This window comes from Corella eumyota, chromosome 6 (assembly GCF_963082875.1).
Source record: "Corella eumyota chromosome 6, kaCorEumy4.1, whole genome shotgun sequence".
In the NCBI taxonomy this organism is placed as follows: domain Eukaryota; kingdom Metazoa; phylum Chordata; class Ascidiacea; order Phlebobranchia; family Corellidae; genus Corella; species Corella eumyota.
The window spans coordinates 14,208,862-14,233,942 of record NC_137495.1 but is presented as its reverse complement, the minus strand read 5'-3'; the positions used below and the strand labels follow the sequence as shown (position 1 = coordinate 14,233,942).

General features: G+C 33.9%; 1 pseudogene; it reads right to left on the bottom strand.

Moving 5' to 3' along the window:
- Window positions 1-894: 894 nt before the first annotated feature.
- LOC145755922 (uncharacterized) lies at window positions 895-24,585 on the bottom strand (annotated as a pseudogene).
- Window positions 24,586-25,081: the final 496 nt, after the last annotated feature.

Below are 25,081 nucleotides of genomic sequence, written 5' to 3'. Positions count from 1 at the left end.
AACTACACCACGCTGCTAAATGTTTAAATAAAAACCAAAAAAAAATTTTAAAAAAATTGTTCTGTTGCTAGGACATCGAACTAAAATTAAAAGCAACAAAATGTAAATAATTTAAAAACCAAACCAACTTTTAAACAACGAAATTTTCAAGTTAATTTTATTACATTTTAAAGCAGTTAGATATCCCATACCAAACAACTTGGTAGTTTACATTAAACTGAGTGTTGTCAACATGGTGGTGTCAGCTAAATATGACGCAAAACCTGATGACGAATATTTAATTAAATTATAAGCGAATATGCTATAAGGTTGTTGAACTTGGTTAATCATTTATAATATCGATAAATAAAACTCGTTGGTATCAGCTAGGACAAATATTGATGGCTGAATAACAGGAAGTTCTATTGATGGCTGAATAACATATACGATCACCATTTTGATCGGCACATACCTTTAATAAATTGCATTTTCGAAAAATAATCTCAAAAAATAGATGATATCAATTTTATAGATTTCTAAAATTTTAAAAGAAGTAACAAAAACAAAATATATTTCAGAAATATAAAACAATAATAATTTCTCATAAAATATGGAGTAATTATAAAGTAAGGGAATACAAAATCTTAAAAGTAACAAAAACTATAAAATTAACATTATTTTAATTTCTGTTTAGTTGATATAAATTAGAAAATAAAAACAGCAAGAATGGCAACAAATAATTTAGGAACTAAAATAACTCACTAGTATAATATTAAAAATAACTTTAAAAAAATTTTGGCAAAAAAATATAAAAAAAATTTCACTAATAAATATTTAATAAAATTAAAATATTGTCATGATAAAATTTTTCAAATTTATAAATGTTTAAAATCATTCAAAAACTTTTTTTTCAATTTAAAGTTTTGTTTTATTAACTATCGCTTCACTTTCTTCACAATTATTCGCTTCAATGCTCATGTGCGGTGAACCACGCAGAAGAGAAATTTGAGTCAACAAAAAGAAAAAAGAACCTGAAATTAGAAAAAAGTTTTCGTAAAAACTAACTAAAAAAATAAAAATCAAACTATATAAATCATTAAAATATTATTTAAAAAACTTGGCTTTGCTGCATGAGGTCCTGGGTTCGATTCCCACTGCTCTTGAGCTGTAACATTATTGAGTAAGGTGCTATAAACGATATAAACTCCTGCTAAGCCAGCACTTAATCAGCAGCTTAATTATCGACAATTATAATCTATAATATCCCAAACTGCCACAGGCAACTCGAGACTGGGTCAGGGTAACAAATATACCTCCATGTTTAGGTTGTAAGGTTGACCTTCCCACATCGAAGATAAACAATTATTAGAAAAAAAACTTACTAGCCAAGTAAAATCCTGGGTAAACGATGTACAGTGCTTCCCTGAAACCTAAAACTTTGATCATAGGTGGTACTATAAGAGGGGCATTCCCTCCGATATTATTGATCACAAAAATAAACATAGCGATCGCTGTCGCGCGTGACTGGGCAGGAAAGAACTCAACCAAAACAGTGAACAAAACTCCGAACCACATTTCCGCTGTGTTTTAAATAAAATTTGATTACAATAAAGTCATCTCAAAACTGGGTCGAGGTAACTGTTGTTACTCTTAAAAATATATGAAACTATTTACCGAATAAATAAGCTCCAAAGAGCGAAATAAAAGCATAAGGCGGAGAAAAGTAAAGAGTTTCCGCCGCTAGAGGGCAGGCTATTGCTTGACTAACGACCAAAACCCACAATCTTGTTCGTACACCTAAAAAAATTTGATTTAAATTTAAACCCCCAAAAAAATGGAATATTTCTAAATACAAATCTACAAAATTTGTGTTATATTAATAAAACTGCCAATTTATACATAATGGGACATATATATTAACCCCCTTACACCCCATCCCTTCTCTGAAAATAAAACTGTTTTATTGTACTTATTTATCTTTAACGTGAGAAGGTCGAATGCACAACCTAAACATAGCTGCCAATCTTCAATTTATGTCAAAATTTTCAGATAATGCCGTTTTCAAAACTATTTTAGAAAAGTGTCCATTCAGTAAAATCGATTTTTTAATAATATGATCAAAATAAAGATTACCGTATTTAGAAGCGAGTAAATCGGACAAAATTCCACCAGTGATTATCCCAATCGTTCCACCAACGATGGAAGTTAAACTCATCCACAACCCCACCTCTGTGCCGGGGTAATATTGATCAAAATATAACTGACTGTTGTAAGACCAACAAAAACTTGCTAAAAAAATTAAAATTTGATTTAGATTTTGTTCTCGATGTGGAAAGGTCGACTTCATGACCTGAACATAGATGAATATTTGTTACCCCGACCCAGTCCCGAGTTACCTTTAGCAGTTTAAGAGCAGAAGGGATCAAACCAAAGACCTCGTGTAGTAAAGCAAAGTGATCCGACCACTACAGTATGTAGGGTGAGGTTTAAAGTTTGATTCCCAGTACCGGCATGTTGAAGCACCGACTAAGGATTTTATTGCATAAATATAAAACTCACCAGAATGTCTGAATGAAGCCCCAACCAGTAACAATAAGATAGTTGGAGATTTGATAAATAATTTGAAAGTTGTCAAAATTGATTTCAACACCGACTGCTTTTCTAAATAATAAAATTTATAGCCAGGTTTATAAATAGCTTAGTTAAAAATATTGTTTGCAAAATAGGCCAAATAACTTTTAAACATTTCTTCAAAAAAAATAGGAAATTTTACGGCAAACTTAAAAAATACAATTCTTATAATAAAAACGGCAGCATGGTGTAGTGGTAAGAACAGTTGCTACACCACACATAAGGTCGTGAGTTCAATCCCCACTGCTCTCATGCTGTAGCACCCTTATGTAAGGTGTTATAAACGGTGTGAACACCTGCTGAGCCAACACTTAATCAGCAGATTAATTATCGGACAAATATATTGAATAATATCCCAAACTGCCAAAGTCAACTCTATGTTTAGGTCGTGAGATCGACCGAATTACAGAAAACGGGTTCATTTATTAAACATTTTATCAAAAGTATTAAATACCAAAGTCTGTCTCATATTTGTTATTCTCTTCAGCTTGTTCTATAATTTTACATTCCGGTTCTTTGACAGAGAAACATAAAATAATCGCCATAATTATGCCTGGAGCTCCAGCTATAAAGTAACCCCACACCAGCTCTAAGAAAAAATTAACAAAAAATTAGTTAAAAATTAATTTAAAAAAAGTTAAATCAATTTTGTTTTTTTGGGGGTTGATTTAATAAAAAAACCTAAAAATAAACTGATCAAAAAAAGGGGTGCTACATCATGACAGCAGTTGGGATCAAACCCAGGTCCTCATGTAGTAAAGCCAAGTGTTCTGACTACTACACCGCACTGCCGGTCAAAAAATATTTAAAATTTTTTACCATTCCAAGAATGTTGGCGTCAGTCACATAATTTCCAACAGCAAATGCCAAACCATATCCAAAATAAATTCCAAAGTTGAAAAAACTCATCGCAAAAGCTCGAACTTTCTGTGAGAAAATGTCGGCCACCAAACTTGAGGTAAGAGGAGTACAGGCCGACTCTCTGAGAAAAAAGTTTTAGGTTTTTAAGAGAATTTATTATACATACAAAACATAAAAAATTTGATATTATTAAGGTTTGTTAAGACCCTATAGCATAAGAGCAGTGGGAATTAAACACAGAACCTCATGTAGTGATGCCAAGTGCTCTTACAACTACACCATGCTTCACCCACAAATTTAGTAATGACGCCAAGTGACATTCTCGTTTGCTAATGACGTTTAAATAACGAGATTGTTAACTTAACGAGTTTTGTGATGCTGCCCCTTGTCAAAAACTGCCCAACTTTAAAGGGGGGTAATGTTTAATTATTAGAAAAACGGTGTTTTTAACGTAATGTCAGTTAATTGTTACTCAACTTACCATGGACAATGGTGGTCCATTCTTCTGATATAATGGCGACATATTTTGCAGTGGTGAGCTCTCGGGGGTCGGTAACTTTCGCACCGCTGGCACACAGTCCAATCCTGGCTGCTGTTAGACTAAAATATTAATTCCTCTTTAGTTTCATTGACTTTAAATAAAGAATTATAAGCAGAGCTGAATCTAGCCATGAGAACAACATAACCAAAAATAAATTAATTTAAACTAGGCATGATACAGTTTTAATGCAGAATTTTCTTTTAAATAATAAAAAACTTTTGTAATACTTAATTTTAGCGACGTCAATATTACAAAAAAACATAAAACGCATATGAACTTCTGATAAGCCAACACTTAATCAGCAGCTTAATTATTAAGAAATTATATTCTATAATATCCCAAACTACTAAAGTCAACTCGAGACCGGGTCACAGTAACAGTTGTTAATGTTTTGGCTGTAAAGTCGACTTTCCCACATCGAGGATAAAGATATATAAAAATAATTAACGGTGACGTTAATTTTATTGAATATTTTAAATTCGAAAAAATTTAACCTGATCTTTAAAGTTCATTCTGACATCAGAGAAATCGAGGCCTCTGATTGGTAGAGGAACAATGCCAGGATCAGAAAACACAGATCTACTATAGGCAAACAACAATGCTAAAACAACCATGTTGAACATTACAGCATGAAATGGGCCCCATAAACTAAAAAAGTAAGTTTTTTTATTATTACAGTAAATGGGACAACCTGTATAAACTTTATTATTGAAATTTAGTTGAACAACATCATTTTTTTGTTTATTTATTTATCCTCGATGTGGGAAGGTCGAATACGCGACCTAAACATAAAGTAACATTAGTTACCCCGACCCAGTCTTGAGTTGCCTGAGTCAGTTTGGGATATTATAGATTATAATTGTCCGATAATTATGCTGCTGATTAAGTGTTAGTTCAGCAGAAGTTTATAGCAGCTTACTAAAGGGTGCTACAGCATGGAAGCAGTGGGAATTGAACCCAAGACTTCTTGTAGTAAAGTGTTGTACTTAAAATTGGGACGTTTTTCCATTTTTACAATAAAAGTATTTACGTGATTCGAAAAATGACAAAAAAATTAAAACATAAATTATAATATTCATATTTTTAAAAATCCAATTTATTAATAAGCAATACAAACCAACCTTCCAGATAGTGATGTTATAACAATGTGTTGTATGATCACATAATCAGCATAAATCACTAAAAAGTACGTGAAAATAACACAAAAAATACCACATGGGTCTTTATGGAACACCATTACTTGAGTTTTCTGAAAAAAATACAATTTTATTAAAAGTTTTACCCATTCAAGACCCCATTTTTTTGTATATATCTTTATCCTCAATGTGGTAAGGTCGAATGCGCGACTTAAACATAGAGTAACATCAGCTACTCCGACCCAGTCTCGAGTTGCCTGTGACAGTTTGGGATATTATAGATTATAATTGACCGATAATTATGCTGCTGATTAAGTGCTGGCTCAACAGAAGTTTATAGCAGCTTACTAAAGGGCGCTACAGCATGAGAGCAGTGGAGATTAAACCTAGGACTTCATGTTCTCTACGCATATCGAGCATTAACATTTTTAAGACACCCATTTAACAAGATTTTTTATTTAGTACTAAAATGAATGCGGAACAGACGGAATATACAAGGAAAGAGTAGCGTAAGGTTATAGAAATTCCGCCCTTTCCGCATTCATAAACTTGGTGGACGACCCTTATAGAGCTCTGAGCTTTAAAGTGTTTATTTACTTTGCTACGTTAACAGATTTCTTTATTTCAGAATAAATTCTAAAAACTTGCAAAAAAATTATTAAAAATCGAGAATTTCGTTTACGGAAATAATTAACGGAAAGAAACGTGGAATCCCAGCGCTTCCAACTTTTTTAACGTCATTAACATAAAAAGTATCTGCTCATACTCTTTGAAAATTTAAAAAACGACTTTTTACCTAAATTTAGGTAGAGCTGACATTTAGGAAAGATATATAACATATTTAGAGCATGAGATTTTCTTAAAATAGCATTTCAAGGCACAAGATTTTAGTAAAAGGTTATTAAAAGTTAAATCAGGACATGAGTTCTTTTTTCATAATGATGCACACTATAAGGCTAATAATAAAGATGCTACAACATGCCATCAGTGGGAATCAAACTAAGGACCTCACGTTTTTACCTTAGGATACTATTACATGCCATCAGTGGGAATCAAACTAAGGACCTCAGGTTCTTACTTAAAGATGCTACAACATGCCATCAGTGGGAATTAAACTAAGGACCTCAGGTTCTTACTTAAAGATGCTACAACATGCTATCAGTGGGGTTCAAACTAAGGACCTCAGGTCTTACTTAAAGATGCTACAACATGCCATCAGTGGGAATTAAACTAAGGACCTCAGGTTCTTACTTAAAGATGCTACAACATGCTATCAGTGGGGTTCAAACTAAGGACCTCAGGTTCTACTTAAAGATACTATAACATGCCATCAGTGGGGTTCAAACTAAGGACCTCAGGTTCTACTTAAAGATGCTACAACATGCCATCAGTGGGAATTAAACTAAGGACCTCAGGTTCTACTTAAAGATCCTACAACATGCCATCAGTGGGAATTAAACTAAGGACCTAAAGTTCTTACTTAAAGATCCTACAACACGCCATCAGTGGGAATCAAACTAAGGACCTCAGGTTCTTACTTAAAGATCCTACAACATGCCAGCAGTGGGAATCAAACTAAGAACCTCAGGTTCTTACTTAAAGATGCTACAACATGCTATCAGTGGGAATCAAACTAAGAACCTCAGGTTCTTACTTAAAGATGCTACAACATGCCATCAGTGAAAATCAAACTAAGAACCTCAGGTCTTACTTAAAGATCCTACAACATGCTATCAGTGGGAATTAAACTAAGGACCTCAGGTCTTACTCAAGGATACTACAACATGCCATCAGTGAGAATCAAACTAAGGACCTCGGGTTCTTACTTAAAGATGCTACAACATGCCATCAGTGGGAATCAAACTAAGGACTTCAGGTTCTTACTTAAAGATGCTACAACTTGCCATCAGTGGGAATCAAACTAAGGACCTCAGGTTCTTACTTAAAGATGCTACAACATGCCATCAGTGGGAATCAAACTAAGAACCTCAGGTTCTTACTTAAAGATACTACAACATGCCATCAGTGGGAATCAAACTAAGGACCTCAGGTTCTTACTTAAAGTTCCTACAACATGCCATCAGTGAAAATCAAATTAAGGACCTCAGGTTCTTACTTAAAGATCCTACAACATGCCATCAGTGGGAATCAAACTAAGGACCTCAGGTTCTTACTTAAAGATCCTACAACATGCCAGCAGTGGGAATCAAACTAAGGACCTCAGGTTCTTACTTAAAGATGCTACAACATGCCAGCAGTGGGAATCAAACTAAGGACCTCAGGTTCTTACTTAAAGATCCTACAACATGCCATCAGTGGGAATCAAACTAAGGACCTCAGGTTCTTACTTAAAGATCCTACAACATGCCAGCAGTGGGAATCAAACTAAGTACCTCAGGTTCTTACTTAAAGATTCTACAACATGCCATCAGTGGGAATCAAACTAAGGACCTCAGGTTCTTACTTAAAGATCCTACAACATGCCATCAGTGGGAATCAAACTAAGGACCTCAGGTTCTTACTTAAAGATTCTACAACATGCCATCAGTGGGAATCAAACTAAGGACCTCAGGTTCTTACTTAAAGATCCTACAACATGCCAGCAGTGGGAATCAAACTAAGACCTCAGGTTCTTACTTAAAGATGCTACAACATGCTATCAGTGGGAATCAAACTAAGGACCTCAGGTTCTTACTACTTAAAGATGCTACAACTTGCCATCAGTGGAAATCAAACTAAGGACCTCAGGTTCTTACTTAAAGATCCTACAACTTGCCATCAGTGGGAACCAAACTAAGGACCTCAGGTTCTTACTTAAATATATTACAACATGCCATCAGTGGGAATCAAACTAAGGACCTCAGGTTCTTACTTAAAGATGCTACAACATGCTATCAGTGGGAATCAAACTAAGGACCTCAGGTTCTTACTTAAAGATCCTACAACATGCCAGCAGTGGAAATTAAACTAAGGACCTCAGGTTCTTACTTAAAGATGCTACAACATGCCAGCAGTGGGAATCAAACTAAGGACCTCAGGTTCTTACTTAAAGATCCTACAACATGCCATCAGTGGGAATCAAACTAAGGACCTCAGGTTCTTACTTAAAGATCCTACAACATGCCATCAGTGGGAATCAAACTAAGGACCTCAGGTTCTTACTTAAAGATACTACAACATGCCATCAGTGAAAATCAAACTAAAGACCTCAGGTTCTTACTTAAAGATGCTACAACATGCTATCAGTGGGAATCAAACTAAGGACCTCAGGTTCTTACTTAAAGATGCTACAACATGCCATCAGTGGGAATCAAACTAAGGACCTCAGGTTCTTACTCAAGGATACTACAACATGCCATCAGTGAGAATCAAACTAAAGACCTCAGGTTCTTACTTAAAGATGCTACAACATGCTATCAGTGGGAATCAAACTAAGGACCTCAGGTTCTTACTTAAAGATCCTACAACATGCCAGCAGTGAGAATCAAATCCAGCCTTTTCAACTAAAAGTCAATTTATAGAAATCATGTCTTTAACATTTAAATATTTTAATAACTGTAAAAGCATAGTTGCATAAAAACATAAAAACTTTCTACAGTATTTTAATAATTAGTGATGTGCCGATCGCCGTTTTTTTTCGGATCAGATCACGATCTAACGTGACCGAACACATGCCATCAGTGAAAATCAAACTAAGGACCTCAGGTTCTTACTTAAAGATCCTACAACATGCTATCAGTGGGAATTAAACTAAGGACCTCAGGTCTTACTCAAGGATACTACAACATGCCATCAGTGGGAATCAAACTAAGGACCTCGGGTTCTTACTTAAAGATGCTACAACATGCCATCAGTGGGAATCAAACTAAGGACTTCAGGTCTTACTCAAGGATACTACAACATGCCATCAGTGGGAATCAAACTAAGAACCTCAGGTTCTTACTTAAAGATACTACAACATGCCATCAGTGGGAATCAAACTAAGGACCTCAGGTTCTTACTTAAAGATCCTACAACATGCCATCAGTGAAAATCAAACTAAGGACCTCAGGTTCTTACTTAAAGATGCTACAACTTGCCATCAGTGGAAATCAAACTAAGGACCTCAGGTTCTTACTTAAAGATCCTACAACTTGCCATCAGTGGGAACCAAACTAAGGACCTCAGGTTCTTACTTAAATATATTACAACATGCCATCAGTGGGAATCAAACTAAGGACCTCAGTTTCTTACTTAAAGATGCTACAACATGCTATCAGTGGGAATCAAACTAAGGACCTCAGGTTCTTACTTAAAGATCCTACAACATGCCAGCAGTGGGAATCAAACTAAGGACCTCAGGTTCTTACTTAAAGATCCTACAACATGCCATCAGTGGGAATCAAACTAAGGACCTCAGGTTCTTACTTAAAGATACTACAACATGCCATCAGTGAAAATCAAACTAAAGACCTCAGGTTCTTACTTAAAGATGCTACAACATGCTATCAGTGGGAATCAAACTAAGGACCTCAGGTTCTTACTTAAAGATCCTACAACATGCCAGCAGTGAGAATCAAACCCAGCCTTTTCAACTAAAAGTCAATTTATAGAAATCATGTCTTTAACATTTAAATATTTTAATAACTGTAAAAGCATAGTTGCATAAAAACAAAAAAACTTTCTACAGTATTTTAATAATTAGTGATGTGCCGATCGCCGTTTTTTTTTCGGATCAGATCACGATCTAACGTGACCGAACAATCGGTAACTTTATCGTCACTAAATACAAAAAAAAATTGACCCTGTATGTTAAACACTTCTACTTATTTACACGTTTAAATATTTAACCGTAATATTCAGTATCATTTACAAGAACTAAAAACAATTTTACTAGCGCGGAAATAAAGCGCTGTAAAAGTTTATGGAAATCTATGTGGTTAAGGCATGTAAAGTGCGTGTTTATTTGTGACGTAAAATTAAATGTGACGTAATTACCGATCTGCCGATTTTCGACCTTGATCGGGTGATCGCAAAATACCTTCAAAAATCGACGATTTACGATCACCATTTTGATCGGCACATCACTATAAATAATTTGCATTTTTGAAAAATAATCTTAAAAAATAGATGAAATCAATTTTATAGTTGTTTTAAATTTAAAAAGAAGTAACAAAAACAAAATATATTAATTTCAGAAATATAAAACAATAATAATTTCTCATAAAATATGGAGTAATTATAAAGTAAGGGAATACAAAATCTTAAAAGTAACAAAAACTGTAAAATTAACATTATTTAAATTTCTGTTTAGTTGATATAAATTAGAAAATAAAAACAGCAAGAATGGCAACAAATAATTTAGGAACTAAAATAACTCACTAGTATAATATTAAAAATAACTTTAAAAAAATTTTGGCAAAAAAATTATAAAAAAATTTCACTAATAAATATTTAATAAAATTGAAATATTGTCATGATAAAAATTTTTTAAATTTATAAATGTTTAAAATAATTCAAAAACTTTTTTTAATTTAAAGTTTCGTTTTATTAACTATCGCTTCACTTTTTTCATAATTATTCGCTTCAATGCTCATGTGCGGTGAACCACGCAGAAGAGAAATTTGGGTCAACAAAATAAAAAAGAACCTGAAATTAGAAAAAAAAAGTTTTCGTAAAACTAACTAAAAAAAGGGTTTAAAAATCAAACTATATAAACCATTAAAATATTATTTAAAAAACTTGGCTTTGCTGCATGAGGTCCTGGGTTCGATTCCCACTGCTCTTGAGCTGTAACTTTATTAAGTAAGGTGCTATAAACGATATAAACTCCTGCTAAGCCAGCACTTAATCAGCAGCATAATTATCGGACAATTATAATTTATAATATCCCAAACTGCCACAACTCGAGACTGGGTCAGGGTAACAAATATACCTCCATGTTTAGGTCGTAAAGTCGACCTTCCCACATTGAGGAAAAATAATTATCAGAAAAAAAACTTACTAGCCAAGTAAAATCCTGGGTAAACGATGTACAGTGCTTCCCTGAAACCTAAAACTTTGATCATAGGTGGTACTATAAGAGGGGCATTCCCTCCGATATTATTGATCACAAAAATAAACATAGCGATCGCTGTCGCGCGTGACTGGGCAGGAAAGAACTCAACCAAAACAGTGAACAAAACTCCAAACCACATTTCCGCTGTGTTTTAAATAAAATTTGATTACAATAAAGTCATCTCAAAACTGGGTCGGGGTAACTGTTCTCTTAAAAAAATATGAAACTATTTACCGAATAAATAAGCTCCAAAGAGCGAAATAAAAGCATAAGGCGGAGAAAAGTAAAGAGTTCCCGCCGCTAGAGGACAGGCTATTGCTTGACTAACGACCAAAACCCACAATCTTGTTCGTACACCTAAAAAAATTTGATTTAAAATTAAACCCCCCAAAAAATGGAATATTTCTAAATACAAATCTACAAAATTTGTGTTATATTAAAAGCACTGTCAATTTACACATAATAGGACATTTATATTAACCCCCTTATACCCTATCCCTTCTCTAAAAATAAAACTGTTTTATTGTACTTATTTATCTTTAACGTGGGAAGGTCAAATGCACAACTTAAACATAGAGTAACATCAGTTACCCAGACCCGGTCTCAAGTTGACAGTTTGGGATATATTAATTTCTCAATAACTAAGCTGCTGATTAAGTGCTGGCTCAGCAGAAGTTAATATCGTTTATAGCGCCTTACTCAAGGGTGCTACAGCATGAAAGCAGTGGGAATCGAACAACAGAACTTATGTAGTAAAGACAAGGGTTTTAACCACTACACCATGCTGCCAACCTTCAATTTATGTCAAAATTTTCAGATAATGCCGTTTTCGAAAACTATTTTAGAAAAATGTCCATTCAATAAAATCGATTTTTAATAATATGATCAAAATAAAGATTACCGTATTTAGAAGCGAGTAAATCGGACAAAATTCCACCAGTGATTATCCCAATCGTTCCACCAACGATGGAAGTTAAACTCATCCACAACCCCACCTCTGTGCCGGGGTAATATTGATCAAAATATAACTGACTGTTGTAAGACCAACAAAAACTTGCTGAAAATATTAAAATTTAATTTAGATTTTGTTCTCGATGTGGGAAGGTCAACTTGACTAAACATAGATGAATATTTGTTACCCCGACCCAGTCTCGAGTTAACTTTAGCAGTTTGGGATATTAATATTTTTTTTGTATATATCTTTATCCTCGATCTTTATCCTCGATGTGGGAATGCGCGACTTAAACATAGAGTAACAAAAGTTACTCCGACCCAGTCTCGAGTTAACTTTAGCAATTTAGGATTTTTTTATTTTTTTTGTATATATCTTTATCCTCGATGTGGGAAAGTCGAATGCGCGACTTAAACATAGAGTAACACAAGCTACTCCGACCCAGTCTCGAGTTGCCTTTAGCAGTTTAGAATCTTACCGATTATAATTGCCCGATAAATAAGCTGCTAATTAAGTGCTAGCTCATTAGAAGTTTATAGCACTTTACTTAAGAGCACTACAGCATGAGAGCAGAAGGGATCGAACAACAGACCTTATGTAGTAAAGCAAAGTAATCTGACCACTACAATATGTAGAGTGAGGTTTAAAGTTTGATTCCCAGTAGCGGCATGTTGAAGCACCGACTAAGGATTTTATTGCATAAATATAAAACTCACCAGAATGTCTGAATGAAGCCCCAACCAGTAACAATAAGATAGTTGGAGATTTGATAAATAATTTGAAAGTTGTCAAAATTGATTTCAACACCGACTGCTTTTCTAAATAATAAAATTTATAGCCAGGTTTATAAATAGCTTAGTTAAAAATATAGTTTGCAAAATAGGCCAAATAACTTTTAAACATTTCTCCAAAATAAAGAGAAATTTTACGACAGACTTAAAAAACATAATTCTTATAATGAAAATGGCAGGATGGTGTAGTGGTAAGAACACTTGCTACACCACACATAAGGTCGTGCATTCTATCCCTACTGCTCTCATGTGGTAGCGCTCTTTAGTAAGGCGCTATAAACAGTATAAACTTCTGCTGAGCCAACACTTAATCAGCAGCATAATTATCGGGCAATTATAATCTATAATATCACAAACTGCCACAGGCAACTCAAGACTGGGTTGGGGTAACTGATGTTACTCTATGTTTAAGTCGTGCATTCGACCTTCCCACATCGAGGATAAAGATATACAAAAAAAGTTTTATTTATTAAACATTTTATCAAAAGTATTAAATACCAAAGTCTATCTCATATTTGTTTTTCTCTTCAGCTTGTTCAATAATTTTACGTTCTGGTTCTTTGACAGAGAAATATAAAATAATCGCCATAATTATGCCTGGAGCTCCAGCTATAAAGTAACACCAACGCCAGCTCTAAGAAAAAATTAACAAAAGATTAGTTAAAAATAAAATAAATTTAAATTAATTTTGTTTTTTTGGGGGGTTGATTTGATAGAAAAACCTAAAAATAAATCGTTCAAAAAAAGGGTAGGCTACTACGTTATAAGAGAAGTGGGAATCGAACCCAGGTCCTCATGTAGTAAAGCCAAGTGTTCTGACTACTACACCGCACTGCCGGTCAAAAATATTTTCACCATTCCAAGAATGTTGGCGTCAGTCACATAATTTCCAATAGCAAATGCCAAACCATATCCAAAATAAATTACAAAGTTGAAAAAACTCATCGCAAAAGCTCAAACTTTCTGTGAGAAAATGTCGGCCACCAAACTTGAGGTAAGAGGAGTACAGGCCGACTCTCTGAGAAAAAAAGGTTTAGGTTTTTAAGAGAATTTATTATACATACAAAACAAAAAATATGATATTATTAAGGTTTGTTAAGACCCTATAGCATAAGAGCAGTGGGAATTGAACACAGGACCTTATGTAGTGATGCCAAGTGCTCTTACCACTACACCATGCTTCACCCACAAATTTAGTTAAAAATATTAACTGGTACAAAAAACTTTTTTTTTTTAAATATTTCTTTTTACTGAAACAAACTTTAAACTTACCCTGCCCCAAAGCCAACTCTCAGCAAAGCTAACAACCAATAAGTGTCGGCAAATCCGGTGGTAAAAGTCATTACCGAGTAAAAGAAAACACTTGCAGATAATATCTGGATTCTAAACAATAAAATAAAAAGAGTTTTATAAAAGTTAATTCAAAATTTAAATATTGAAAAGCAAAATAAAAAAAAAAAAAATTTTTAAGAGATTTTAGGTTTGCATAGAAAATGGAGTTACTGACATTTTACCAAAAACTATATTCCCAAAAAACACCATTTTACTAACAATAGCACATTTTCAGTTACCTCTCATTTACTCAAAAAAAAATGATTTTATAAAAAAAAAGCTCTCATGCTGTAGCGCCATTAAGTAAGGCACTATAAACGGTATGAACTCCTGCTGAGCCAACACTTAATCAGCAGCTTACTTAATGGGCAATTATAATCTATAATATCATAAACTGTTGAAGGCAACTTGAGACTGGGTCGGAGTAACTGATGTTACTTTATGTTTAGGTCGTAAAGTTGAATTTCCACATTGAGGATAAATAAAAAGAAAAAATAGTCGGTAATCAACCTGTTATATTTATCGCCAACAATTCCCATTACAACTCCCATAACAGTAAAAATGGCAATAAATATTGGACCAGCAAGAACTTGGTATTCTATTCCCTGGCCTGAGTAATTCCATTCACAATATATCGTTCCATTCAATCCCATGAGATTACATCTAAAAATTAAGATTATTAATAATTTACTTTATTAGTTAGCACGTTGTAGCATCGTTAAGTAAGACGTGAGATCCTGGGTTTGATTCCCACTGCTGGCATGTTGTAGCATCCTTTAATAAGAACTAAGATCCTGGGTTTGATTTCCACTGATGGCATGTTTAAGCAAATTTAAGTTAGCTTTAGAATTTATGGATATTATTAAATATATTTTACAGTCATTAATCTGCTGATAATTGTCGTAGCAAAAGTTTATATTAATAATGGCTCCTTACTTAAAGAAGCTACAGTATGTAAGCAGTGGGGATCAAACCCAGAACCTAGTTTAGTGAAGCCAAGTGTCTTACCACTACACTATGTCGTCAGGAGTTAGATTTATTTACAATTTAACCTTTTGAAACTGGAAATAAAACAGTCAATATATATAAGATGGTACTAAAATACAGAATTCAAAAAGTTTAGGGTGCGGAAAATAGTGAGGCCATATTATGTAAACCTTAACAAAAAATCACTGAATGCGGAAAGAGCAAAATTTTTATATTTTTCCCTATCATCCCTCAGTCCTAAATAAATACCGACTTTATCCCACAGTGAAATACAAAATTGCCGTTCCATCCCACATTCTGCAAATTTTTGTTAACGTTTACCTTTAGTATTGTCTAATATAGATCTAAGAAAATAAAATAATATTAGCATGCAAAATTAACAACTACTCACTGTGTTGAATTCTTCACATCTTTGCATTTTGTGTTTGACAGTTTTTCAACATTTATGTCCAAGGTCAAACAAGCCATGTCTCCAAAATGAACATCCTGTGCCATTTCTTTTGAGGTGACACCGATCATAAAATGACCCAACTCCCCAAACCCCTAACACAACATTAGGATTGTTATACAATACCAATGATACATGGGCTCCCCTTTAAATGTTTTAACCATTTTGAAATTGTTTTCCTAATGTTAAAGTAAACTAAATTTAAATTCTGTTAAAATATATTTTTACATTTATTAATTAGCGATATGGAAAGGTCGACTTGACAACTTAAAAAAAGCTGCTGATTAAGTGCTGATTCAGCAGAAGTTCATACGGTTTATAGCGCCTTATTTACAGTATTTAAGAGTGCTACAGCATGAAAGCAATGAGAATCGAACCCAGGACCTCATGTAGTAAAGCCAAGTGTTCTGACCACTACACCATGCTGCCATTGAAGGATATATAATTTTTAAATTTGATCAAAAAAAAATTGTTCGTTATTCGTTTAAATATTAATAAAATAATAAAAATCATATTCGGCAAAAAAAGATTTAATTTATGCCTAAAATTAACTTAAAATTTTGTCCAGAATATATCAGCTAACGCAAACAATTTTGGCAAATATTACCAGACCATAACTTTTCTGATTTTTTTAACTTAAATATATCTTAACATTTCTTTGTTTTTACTTTATAATTTGCTAAATTTATCTAAAAACATCTGCTTTTGGTCTGTTTACAAAATCACATTTCCTCAACGCGATGTCAACAAAAAGTTGAAGTAGTTACTCATATGCGGTGTACGAAAAATGTCACCACTTTTTAAATACTCATTGCAAGAAAGTCGACTTCAAGACCTAAACATAGAATAACAACTGTTACCTCGACCCAGTCTTAAGTTGCCTATAGCATGTTAGAGTATTATTGATCATATTTGCACAATAAATAAACTGCTTTATAAGTAATGACTTAGCAAGAGTTTTATATCGTTTATAGCACCTTACTCAAGGACGCTACTGCATGAGAGCAGTGGGAATTAAGTCTAGGACCTCGTATAGAAAAGCCAAGTGTTCTGACTATTACACCAGGCTGCCTTAACATAATTTAACTAAAAACATTTTACCAAAAAATAGAAACTGTACAAAAAACGATGTTTTACCATTTTTATAACAAACAAGCGCAAGACATCTACTTCAAAAACTACCAAGCAACCTAAAGACAACGACAGACAAAAGGCTAAGCTCTATAACCAACTACCTCTACTTAGTTTATAACAAACAAAACTAACTATACACACAACTAGCGCAAGACTTTTAACAAAAACCTAACGAGCGACCTAACTACTAAGACTAAAACGCAAGACATCTACCAAAAAAAACAAGCAAGCGACCTAACTAATAAGACTGTAGTGCAAGATATCTATCAAAAAACCTAGCAAGCAACTTAACTACTAAGACTAAAGCGCAAGACATCTACCAAAAAACCTAGCAAGCGACCTAACTACTAAGACTAAAACGCAAGACATCTATCTAAAAACCTAGCAAGCGACCTAACTACTAAAACTAAAGCGCAAGACATCTATTTAAAAACCTAGCAAGCGACACTAAGACTAAAGCGCAACACATCTACCAAAAAACCTAGCAAGCGACCTAACTACTAAGACTAAAGCGCAAGACATCTATCTAAAAACCTAGCAAGCGACCTAACTACCAAGACTAAAGCGCAAGACATCTACCAAAAAATCTCGCAAGCAACCTAACTACTAAGACTGAAGCGCAACACATCTACCAAAAAACCTAGCAAGCGACCTAACTACTAAGACTGTAGTACAAGACATCTACCAAAAAACCTAGCAAGCGACCAACTACTTAGACTGTAGTGCAACACATCTATCAAAAAACCTAGCAAGCACCCTAACTACTAAGACTAAAGCGCAAGACATCTACCAAAAAACCTAGCAAGCGACCAACTACTTAGACTGTAGTGCAACACATCTATCAAAAAACCTAGCAAGCACCCTAACTACTAAGACTAAAGCGCAACACATCTATCTAAAAACCTAGCAAGCAACCTAACTACTAAAACTAAAGCGCAAGACATCTACCAAAAAACCTAGCAAGCGACCTAACTACTAAGACTAAAGCGCAAGACATCTTACACAAAACCTAGCAAGCGACCTAACTACTAAGACTGTGGTGCAAGACATCTACCAAAAAACCTAGCAAGCGACCTAACTACTAAGACTAAAGCGCAAGACATCTATCAAAAAACCTAGCAAGCGACCTAACTACTTAGACTAAAGCGCAACACATCTATCAAAAAACCTAGCAAGCGACCTAACTACTAAGACTAAAGCGCAAGACATCTTACACAAAACCTAGCAAGCAACCTAACTACTAAGACTGTGGTGCAAGACATCTACCAAAAAACCTAGCAAGCGACCTAACTACTAAGACTAAAGCGCAAGACATCTATCAAAAAACCTAGCAAGCGACCAACTACTAAGACTAAAACGCAAGACATCTATCGAAAAGCCTAGCAAGCTACCTAACTACTAAGACTAAAACGTAAGACATCTACCTCAAAACCTAGCAAGCGAACCAACTACTAAGACTGTAGTGCAAGACATCTACCAAAAAACCTAGCGAGCGACCAACTACTAAGACTAAAACGCAAGACATCTATCTAAAAACCTAGCAAGCGACCTAACTACTTAGACTAAAGCGCAAGACATCTTACACAAAACCTAGCAAGCAACCTAACTACTAAGACTGTGGTGCAAGACATCTACCAAAAAACCTAGCGAGCGACCTAACTACTAAAACGGACTAAAGCTTTAAAACTGTGCCAACTTAGGGGAAAACAGTTCCTGTAGCGTAGGTGATCCGATATTCAAAAAAGCGAACAGTCGATCAAAGCCATCGGCCTAAATGCACTACAAGCTGATCAGACGCGCTTATAAAACCAATGAATATCCACGTACGGAGAAGTGCTTGGCCTCCCATTGTCGCTGGGAGGCCTCCCATTTAATCTTCCCTAACTGTACGTTAAACATCGAAATCTTGAGCGTAGGTTAAACCTAAAATAAAGTTATTTGTGGTCCTTTGTAAAAGTCTAAATTAAAGCTTTGGCAAGAGAGATTTGTTCAATCTCGTCTTCTAATCCTTCCCACACCTCTGTTTTAAGAGCAGGTAGTATTGTGCGGGATGGTATTTTAAACCTGGGCTCTAGAACTTTCATAAGATTTCTAAAACCTTCGTCATTTAAAACCTTTCGTCAATGAAAATAGCTGCAAATTTTTAGTATTATAACTTCTTTTGTTGCCTGGACAGCCACTTGAAATAACTTATTTGCATTTATTACCCATTGTTTTACTTTCAATATGTTTGATTACAGTCTTTACCAAATATTACCTACGATTTGACATCGCAGTAACTGTTCACTTAAAAATAGAAAACTTAAAAATAGAAAAAAAATAGTTCACTTAAAAATAGAAAAAATAGAAAATTTAAACATTACTACTATAGACTTTGTTACATTATATTTATTTACACATTTAATAAACCCAACTATTACAGCCTTAACATTTTAGTACATTTACAGAATTTTATTTTTTGTAAGATTTAATTAATATAACACGGATTATTTGTTCAAAATTATAAAATTAATTAGTTTACAAGTTTTAATATATTACATAACAAAAGAATTTTAATTAACAACTAGGAAATAAAATAATTAACCGAAAGAAATATGTGATTACTAGCAAGATAAAAGCTCCATGTGAAGACTGGGATGATCATGCCAGGTTTGTGGATACAATCGAACATAGCGAGCACTTATAGGTTGAGGAAAGTTGTTGAACTTGTGATCATTATAATCTTCATTACCAACTAAGACCTTTAAAAGATTTAATATAATATTTAACGTAATAATATTCAGGTTTAAGATATTAATTATTTAAATTTTATAACTTTTTTAATCGCGCGTTGTTCATCGCTTCACATTTAACTTAAAGGGACTGCAACATGCAAAATTAAAATGTTTATAAAGGGCATTGTGACGTGTTTGCCAGCCCCTGATTACAATGTAAATGGCTTTTTTCCTGCCCAAAAGTTACAGATTTTTGCTATTTTAAATAAAAAAATGTTACGACGATGCTTAAATTTAAGTTATCGACTTTATATTTAAGTTGTGCATAATTTAAGCTTAAGCATTCGTGTTGACACTGGTTTTTAGGGAGCTAGAACAGCGTCCATAGCAACGTGATATAAATACGTTCCATGTCTTGCAAAAACAGTTTTATGGACAAAAATCACAACCACAAAATCAAATGTAGCATGCACTTAAAAAAACTGTTTTTAATTAACACTAAGGCTAAAAAGAATGCTGTTTTTAAGTAAGTTAGGTACTAAAAACTACTTTCCAAGCTACTTCGTACGCTGGGACCAAAGTAGCTACGTTCGGCCTTAAGAAAACAGTAGATTATAACTTGCGTTAAATTATAAACTCACAACTTATTTACTACTTGGAAAAAACATAAAAATGTCTTTCAACAAGTAGTAAACCCCATTTGGGGCTGAAAATGTAAAAGAAAGTCAGCACTGGAAAATAATAAAACTGAAATACAAAATCGATAAAAAATTGTGATCCAGTTTAGCCTTAGAACCTGTAGAATTTAAAAAAACATCAATATTGCTATATTGGACATGTTTTAATAAAAAAAACGTTTTTCCAGTCAAACAACGACTGAAGACCGAGTACAAACATAAGAAAAGCCCACATAATTATTTTCACACCGGTTCGCGGGATTTTTGCAATGTCAATTTTTAAAAATTACAAAACTTTAGATTAATAAAAAATTTAAAACTGTCGCAGACCCTTTATTGTTACACGACGCATAATTAAGTTTTGTAACAAGCTATGACGTCACAAAACAATTAGAATAGGGATTGTTTAAACAATGATTTGCTTGGTTATTATCATCTAGCTTGTAAACAACACACAACTTTTAAAAACAAGTTTTGGTGATTTTAATTAAAACATTTTTAATAAAATAAACTTTTTAAATTAATTAACACCAATTAATTAAAGACTGTTTCTAAACTTTAATAAGTTCAACAAAATAAATTTTCGTTTTAAATTTAAGCTTACCAGATCATTTCCATTATTTTGGATGAACTGCATATCTGATGTACTGGACCCATAAGATATCTTAAAGCTGGTGACCCAACGAGAATAATAGAAATCTCCTTGTGTCACAACCCCTGTCACTCGAGTTGATCTCTTGAGGTCAATTTGGATCCATTCCCCAACCCTGTCTATTAATTAAAACAATGTTATTGTTAATTTTCCACTAATTACAAAAGTTGTAAAACTTTATTATAAGATAGAAAATAATTCTAACAACTCACTTTGTTTAGGTAACCAACCATTGGTATGAGCATCCAACCTTGCTTTATGTGGTGATGTGTTGCTGTTCCAATAAGAACTAGCTGTGATGTCACTATCCGGTATTCTTCCATCTTTTAACCCAAGTCCACAAACACTAGCTATAAATATTTATGTTTATTTAGAATCAATCTTATAAGTTAGCATGATTTAGCTTAACTCTTAAATATTTAAATTGTAAAAATAAATATTACAAAATGTTTATAAATTGTTATATTGTCTGCTTACTGTTAAAACCTCTTAACTCAAAATTTGACAACAAATATAAATTTAGCGGGATTTAAAAAATGATTTTATTTGTAATTAAAAAATAACTTTTTATTAATTTATCATTTGATTTTTGAACTTTAAATAACCTTGTATTTTAAGTAAAAAGATCGAGTGGTTAAAGTTTTGTTAACATACAAATGTTGTTAAATTAAAACTGACATAATAACTAAATATCGGGTGTTAATATAATAATGTAGGAAAAGCACTTAGCATCGCAATCAGTTACGCTGCAAATGCTTTCCTAGCCTCAAAACAGCTGTGGTGCTGGTTCGCAAAGAACGGCAAAAATCACTTGCATTGACAGCCGTAATGTAATTTTCGCCGTGAAACTGGGGGTATCAAAAGCAAAAATATTTACAAACTTTATCAACACTATCAACCAGAACCAACCCATTATGAAGTACAAAAAAGGAGTCAACTGAATATGAAGGAACGGAAAATGAAGGGACCGGAGAATGAAGAAACGGAAAATGAAGGAACCGGAAAACGAAGGAACCGGAAAATGAAGGAACCGGAAAAGGAAGAAACCGGAAAAGGAAGAAACCGGAAAATGAAGGAACCGGAAAATGAAGGAACCGGAAAAGGAAGGAACCGGAGAATGAAGGAACCGGAAAATGAAAGAACGGAAAATGAAGGAACCGGAAAACGAAGGAACCGGAAAATGAAGGAACCGGAAAAGGAAGAAACCGGAAAAGGAAGAAACCGGAAAATGAAGGAACCGGAAAATGAAGGAACCGGAAAAGGAAGGAACCGGAGAATGAAGGAACCGGAAAATGAAAGAACGGAAAAGGAAGAAACCGGAAAAGGAAGAAACCGGAAAATGAAGGAACCGGAAAATGAAGGAACCGGAAAAGGAAGGAACCGGAGAATGAAGGAACCGGAAAATGAAAGAACGGAAAAGGAAGAAACCGGAAAAGGAAGAAACCGGAAAATGAAGGAACCGGAAAATGAAGGAACCGGAAAACGAAGGAACCGGAAAATAAAGAAACCGGAAAAGGAAGAAACCGGAAAATGAAGGAACCGGAAAATGAAGGAACCGGAAAAGGAAGGAACCGGAGAATGAAGGAACCGGAAAATGAAAGAACGGAAAATGAAAGGACCGTAGAATGAAAGAACGGAAAATGAAGGAACAGGAAAATGAAGGAACCGGAAAATGAAAGAACCGGAGAATGAAAGAACGGAAAATGAAGAAACCGGAAAATGAAGGAACCGAAAAACGAAGGAACCGGAAAATGAAGGAACCGGAAAAGGAAGGAACAGGAGAATGAAGGAACCGGAAAATGAAGGAACCGGAGAATGAAGGAACCGGAAAATGAAAGAACGGAAAATGAAAGGACCGTAGAATGAAAGAACGGAAAATGAAGGAACAGGAAAATAAAGAAACCGGAAAATGAAGGAACCGGAAAATGAAGGAACGGAAAATGAAGGGACCGGAGAATGAAAAAACAGAAAATGAAGGAACCGGAAAATGAAGGAACCGGAAAATAAAGGAACCGGAGAATGAAGGAACCGGAAAATGAAAGAACGGAAAATGAAAGGACCGTAGAATGAAAGAACGAAAAATGAAGGAACCAGAAAATGAAAGAACGGAAAATGAAAGGACCGGAGAATGAAAGAACGGAAAATGAAGGAACAGGAAAATGAAGGAACCGGAAAATGAAAGAAACGGAGAAAGAAGGAACGGAAAATGAAGAATCCGGAAAATGAAGGAACCGGAAAATGAAGGAACGGAAAATGAAGGGACCGGAGAATGAAAAAACAGAAAATGAAGGAACTGGAAAATAAAGGAACCGGAGAATGAAGGAACGGAAAATGAAGGAACCGGAAAATGAAGGAACCGGAAAATGAAGGAACCGGAAAATAAAGGAACAAAAAATAAAGGAACCGAAGAATGAAGGAAAGTGAAGTAAGAAGAGGCGGAATCCTATAAAATAAAAAATTCTGCGTCCTCCAAAAAAGAATACGTAAGAACCCCTTCTCAGGCAAAATAATAACTTTCGTTCTGTAAACCCAAATAACTGTGCAAACTCGCTGCCATCCTATGCGGTTAAAATCCGTACAAATTTATTAACAATAAGAGAATTACAGAGAAACCATATTTATATGTATTGGTTATAGAAAAGGGTATGAAAACTAAGAAATACCTTTTTATTCAAGGACAGATCTAATTACCCATAAGGTAATTAGAATAACCAAATATATTTCGTCATTATATTAAAATAGTCAAACATTGTATAGACGCTATCTATGTACAAATCAACGCCCCAATTTGGGATTTAGGTTATATCTCGATAACATTTCCTGTTGTTGTTCAGTTTTTACTATATAGTAAAAACCTTTAAAAAACATTATCAATAGTGACATAGTTCTTTTTATGTATGCGTTAGATTTTTGCTGAATATATTTTTCCTTAATCTTGTGATAATTAATTAATTTGATATAGAATTACCATCCATTTTAAATTACAGTGAAACGTACAGCCATGTAATGTAGTTTTGTATTATTAAACCAGTATATTATTTATTTTCGCATCGCAGAATAATTTAGTTTGTGTCTATTATGTACCATTTGATTAATGTGTCGCTTTACGTGGAAGGAGAAGTTGTGAGTGTGTTGTATTTTTGATAATTGTGATTGTGGAGAAAGAAGTTAGTGTATTTTATATGATAATGATGTTAGTTTAGAAATGATTTAACATATTGTAATATTATCGCCCCTATTTTTGTATATATATTGTTACCAATAAAGTATGTTAACCAGAATTCTATTTGAATAAGGTTTTACCTAGGAATATATTTAAGTATTTTAATACATTGCTGGACCTTTCTGTCACCCTGACCCAATTCCCTACAATAACTAAATATCTATGATAAAATTAATTTTACAGATAAGTTTTAGCACTTTAAAAATGCCACTGTATTAAGTATACTTGTTTATATAAAGAACAATGTTAATAAACCATACAAAATATACTTGCAAGGTTTAAAAAGTTAATTATTTGTCTTAAAATTGTTTTTATTTTAGTTTTGAGGTTCTACCAGTAAGCCGATGATATTATCATTATTTAACAAATGTAAAGTACCCAAAATACCTTTTATTTGGGGGAGAATTTTTTCTAACTCTGACACGACTTCCCCATTGCAAGAACATTCTCCAATAGCCCCAACTGACCCCTTGGGACCTATGGGGCCCATTTAACCCATCAAACCTTGTTCACCTCTAACGCCAGGACCCCCAATTGCCCCAATTTCACCCCTGAAACCTTTTTCACCTTTCTCCCCAGCTGGGCCAAGCTTTCCTGGTCTACCTTGTTTAGTTTCAGAAGGTTCATGAGCAGATGCAGTGGGACATGCACTAAAACAAACTGGGTTGTTTTGGGATGCAGCTAAGCATAACCAGAAGCACAAAAACATAAATATTTTCAAACTCATTTCGGCAAGTTTCAAGTTACAATTGTTTTATTCTAAACTCATTTAACAAGCTGGTTATAATTTTGTTATTAATATTTATCACAAATAATTGAAAATAACTTTCTGTCTGTTCCGATATTTTTGCATCAAAACACGCAGGTACCAAAACGCACCAAAAATGATATCTTGATTAATTTTCAAATCGGCTGCAATTTAAAAATAATTAAAAACTTTTTAAACGAGATATGACGACACTATGACGTAACAATAATAGCAACGC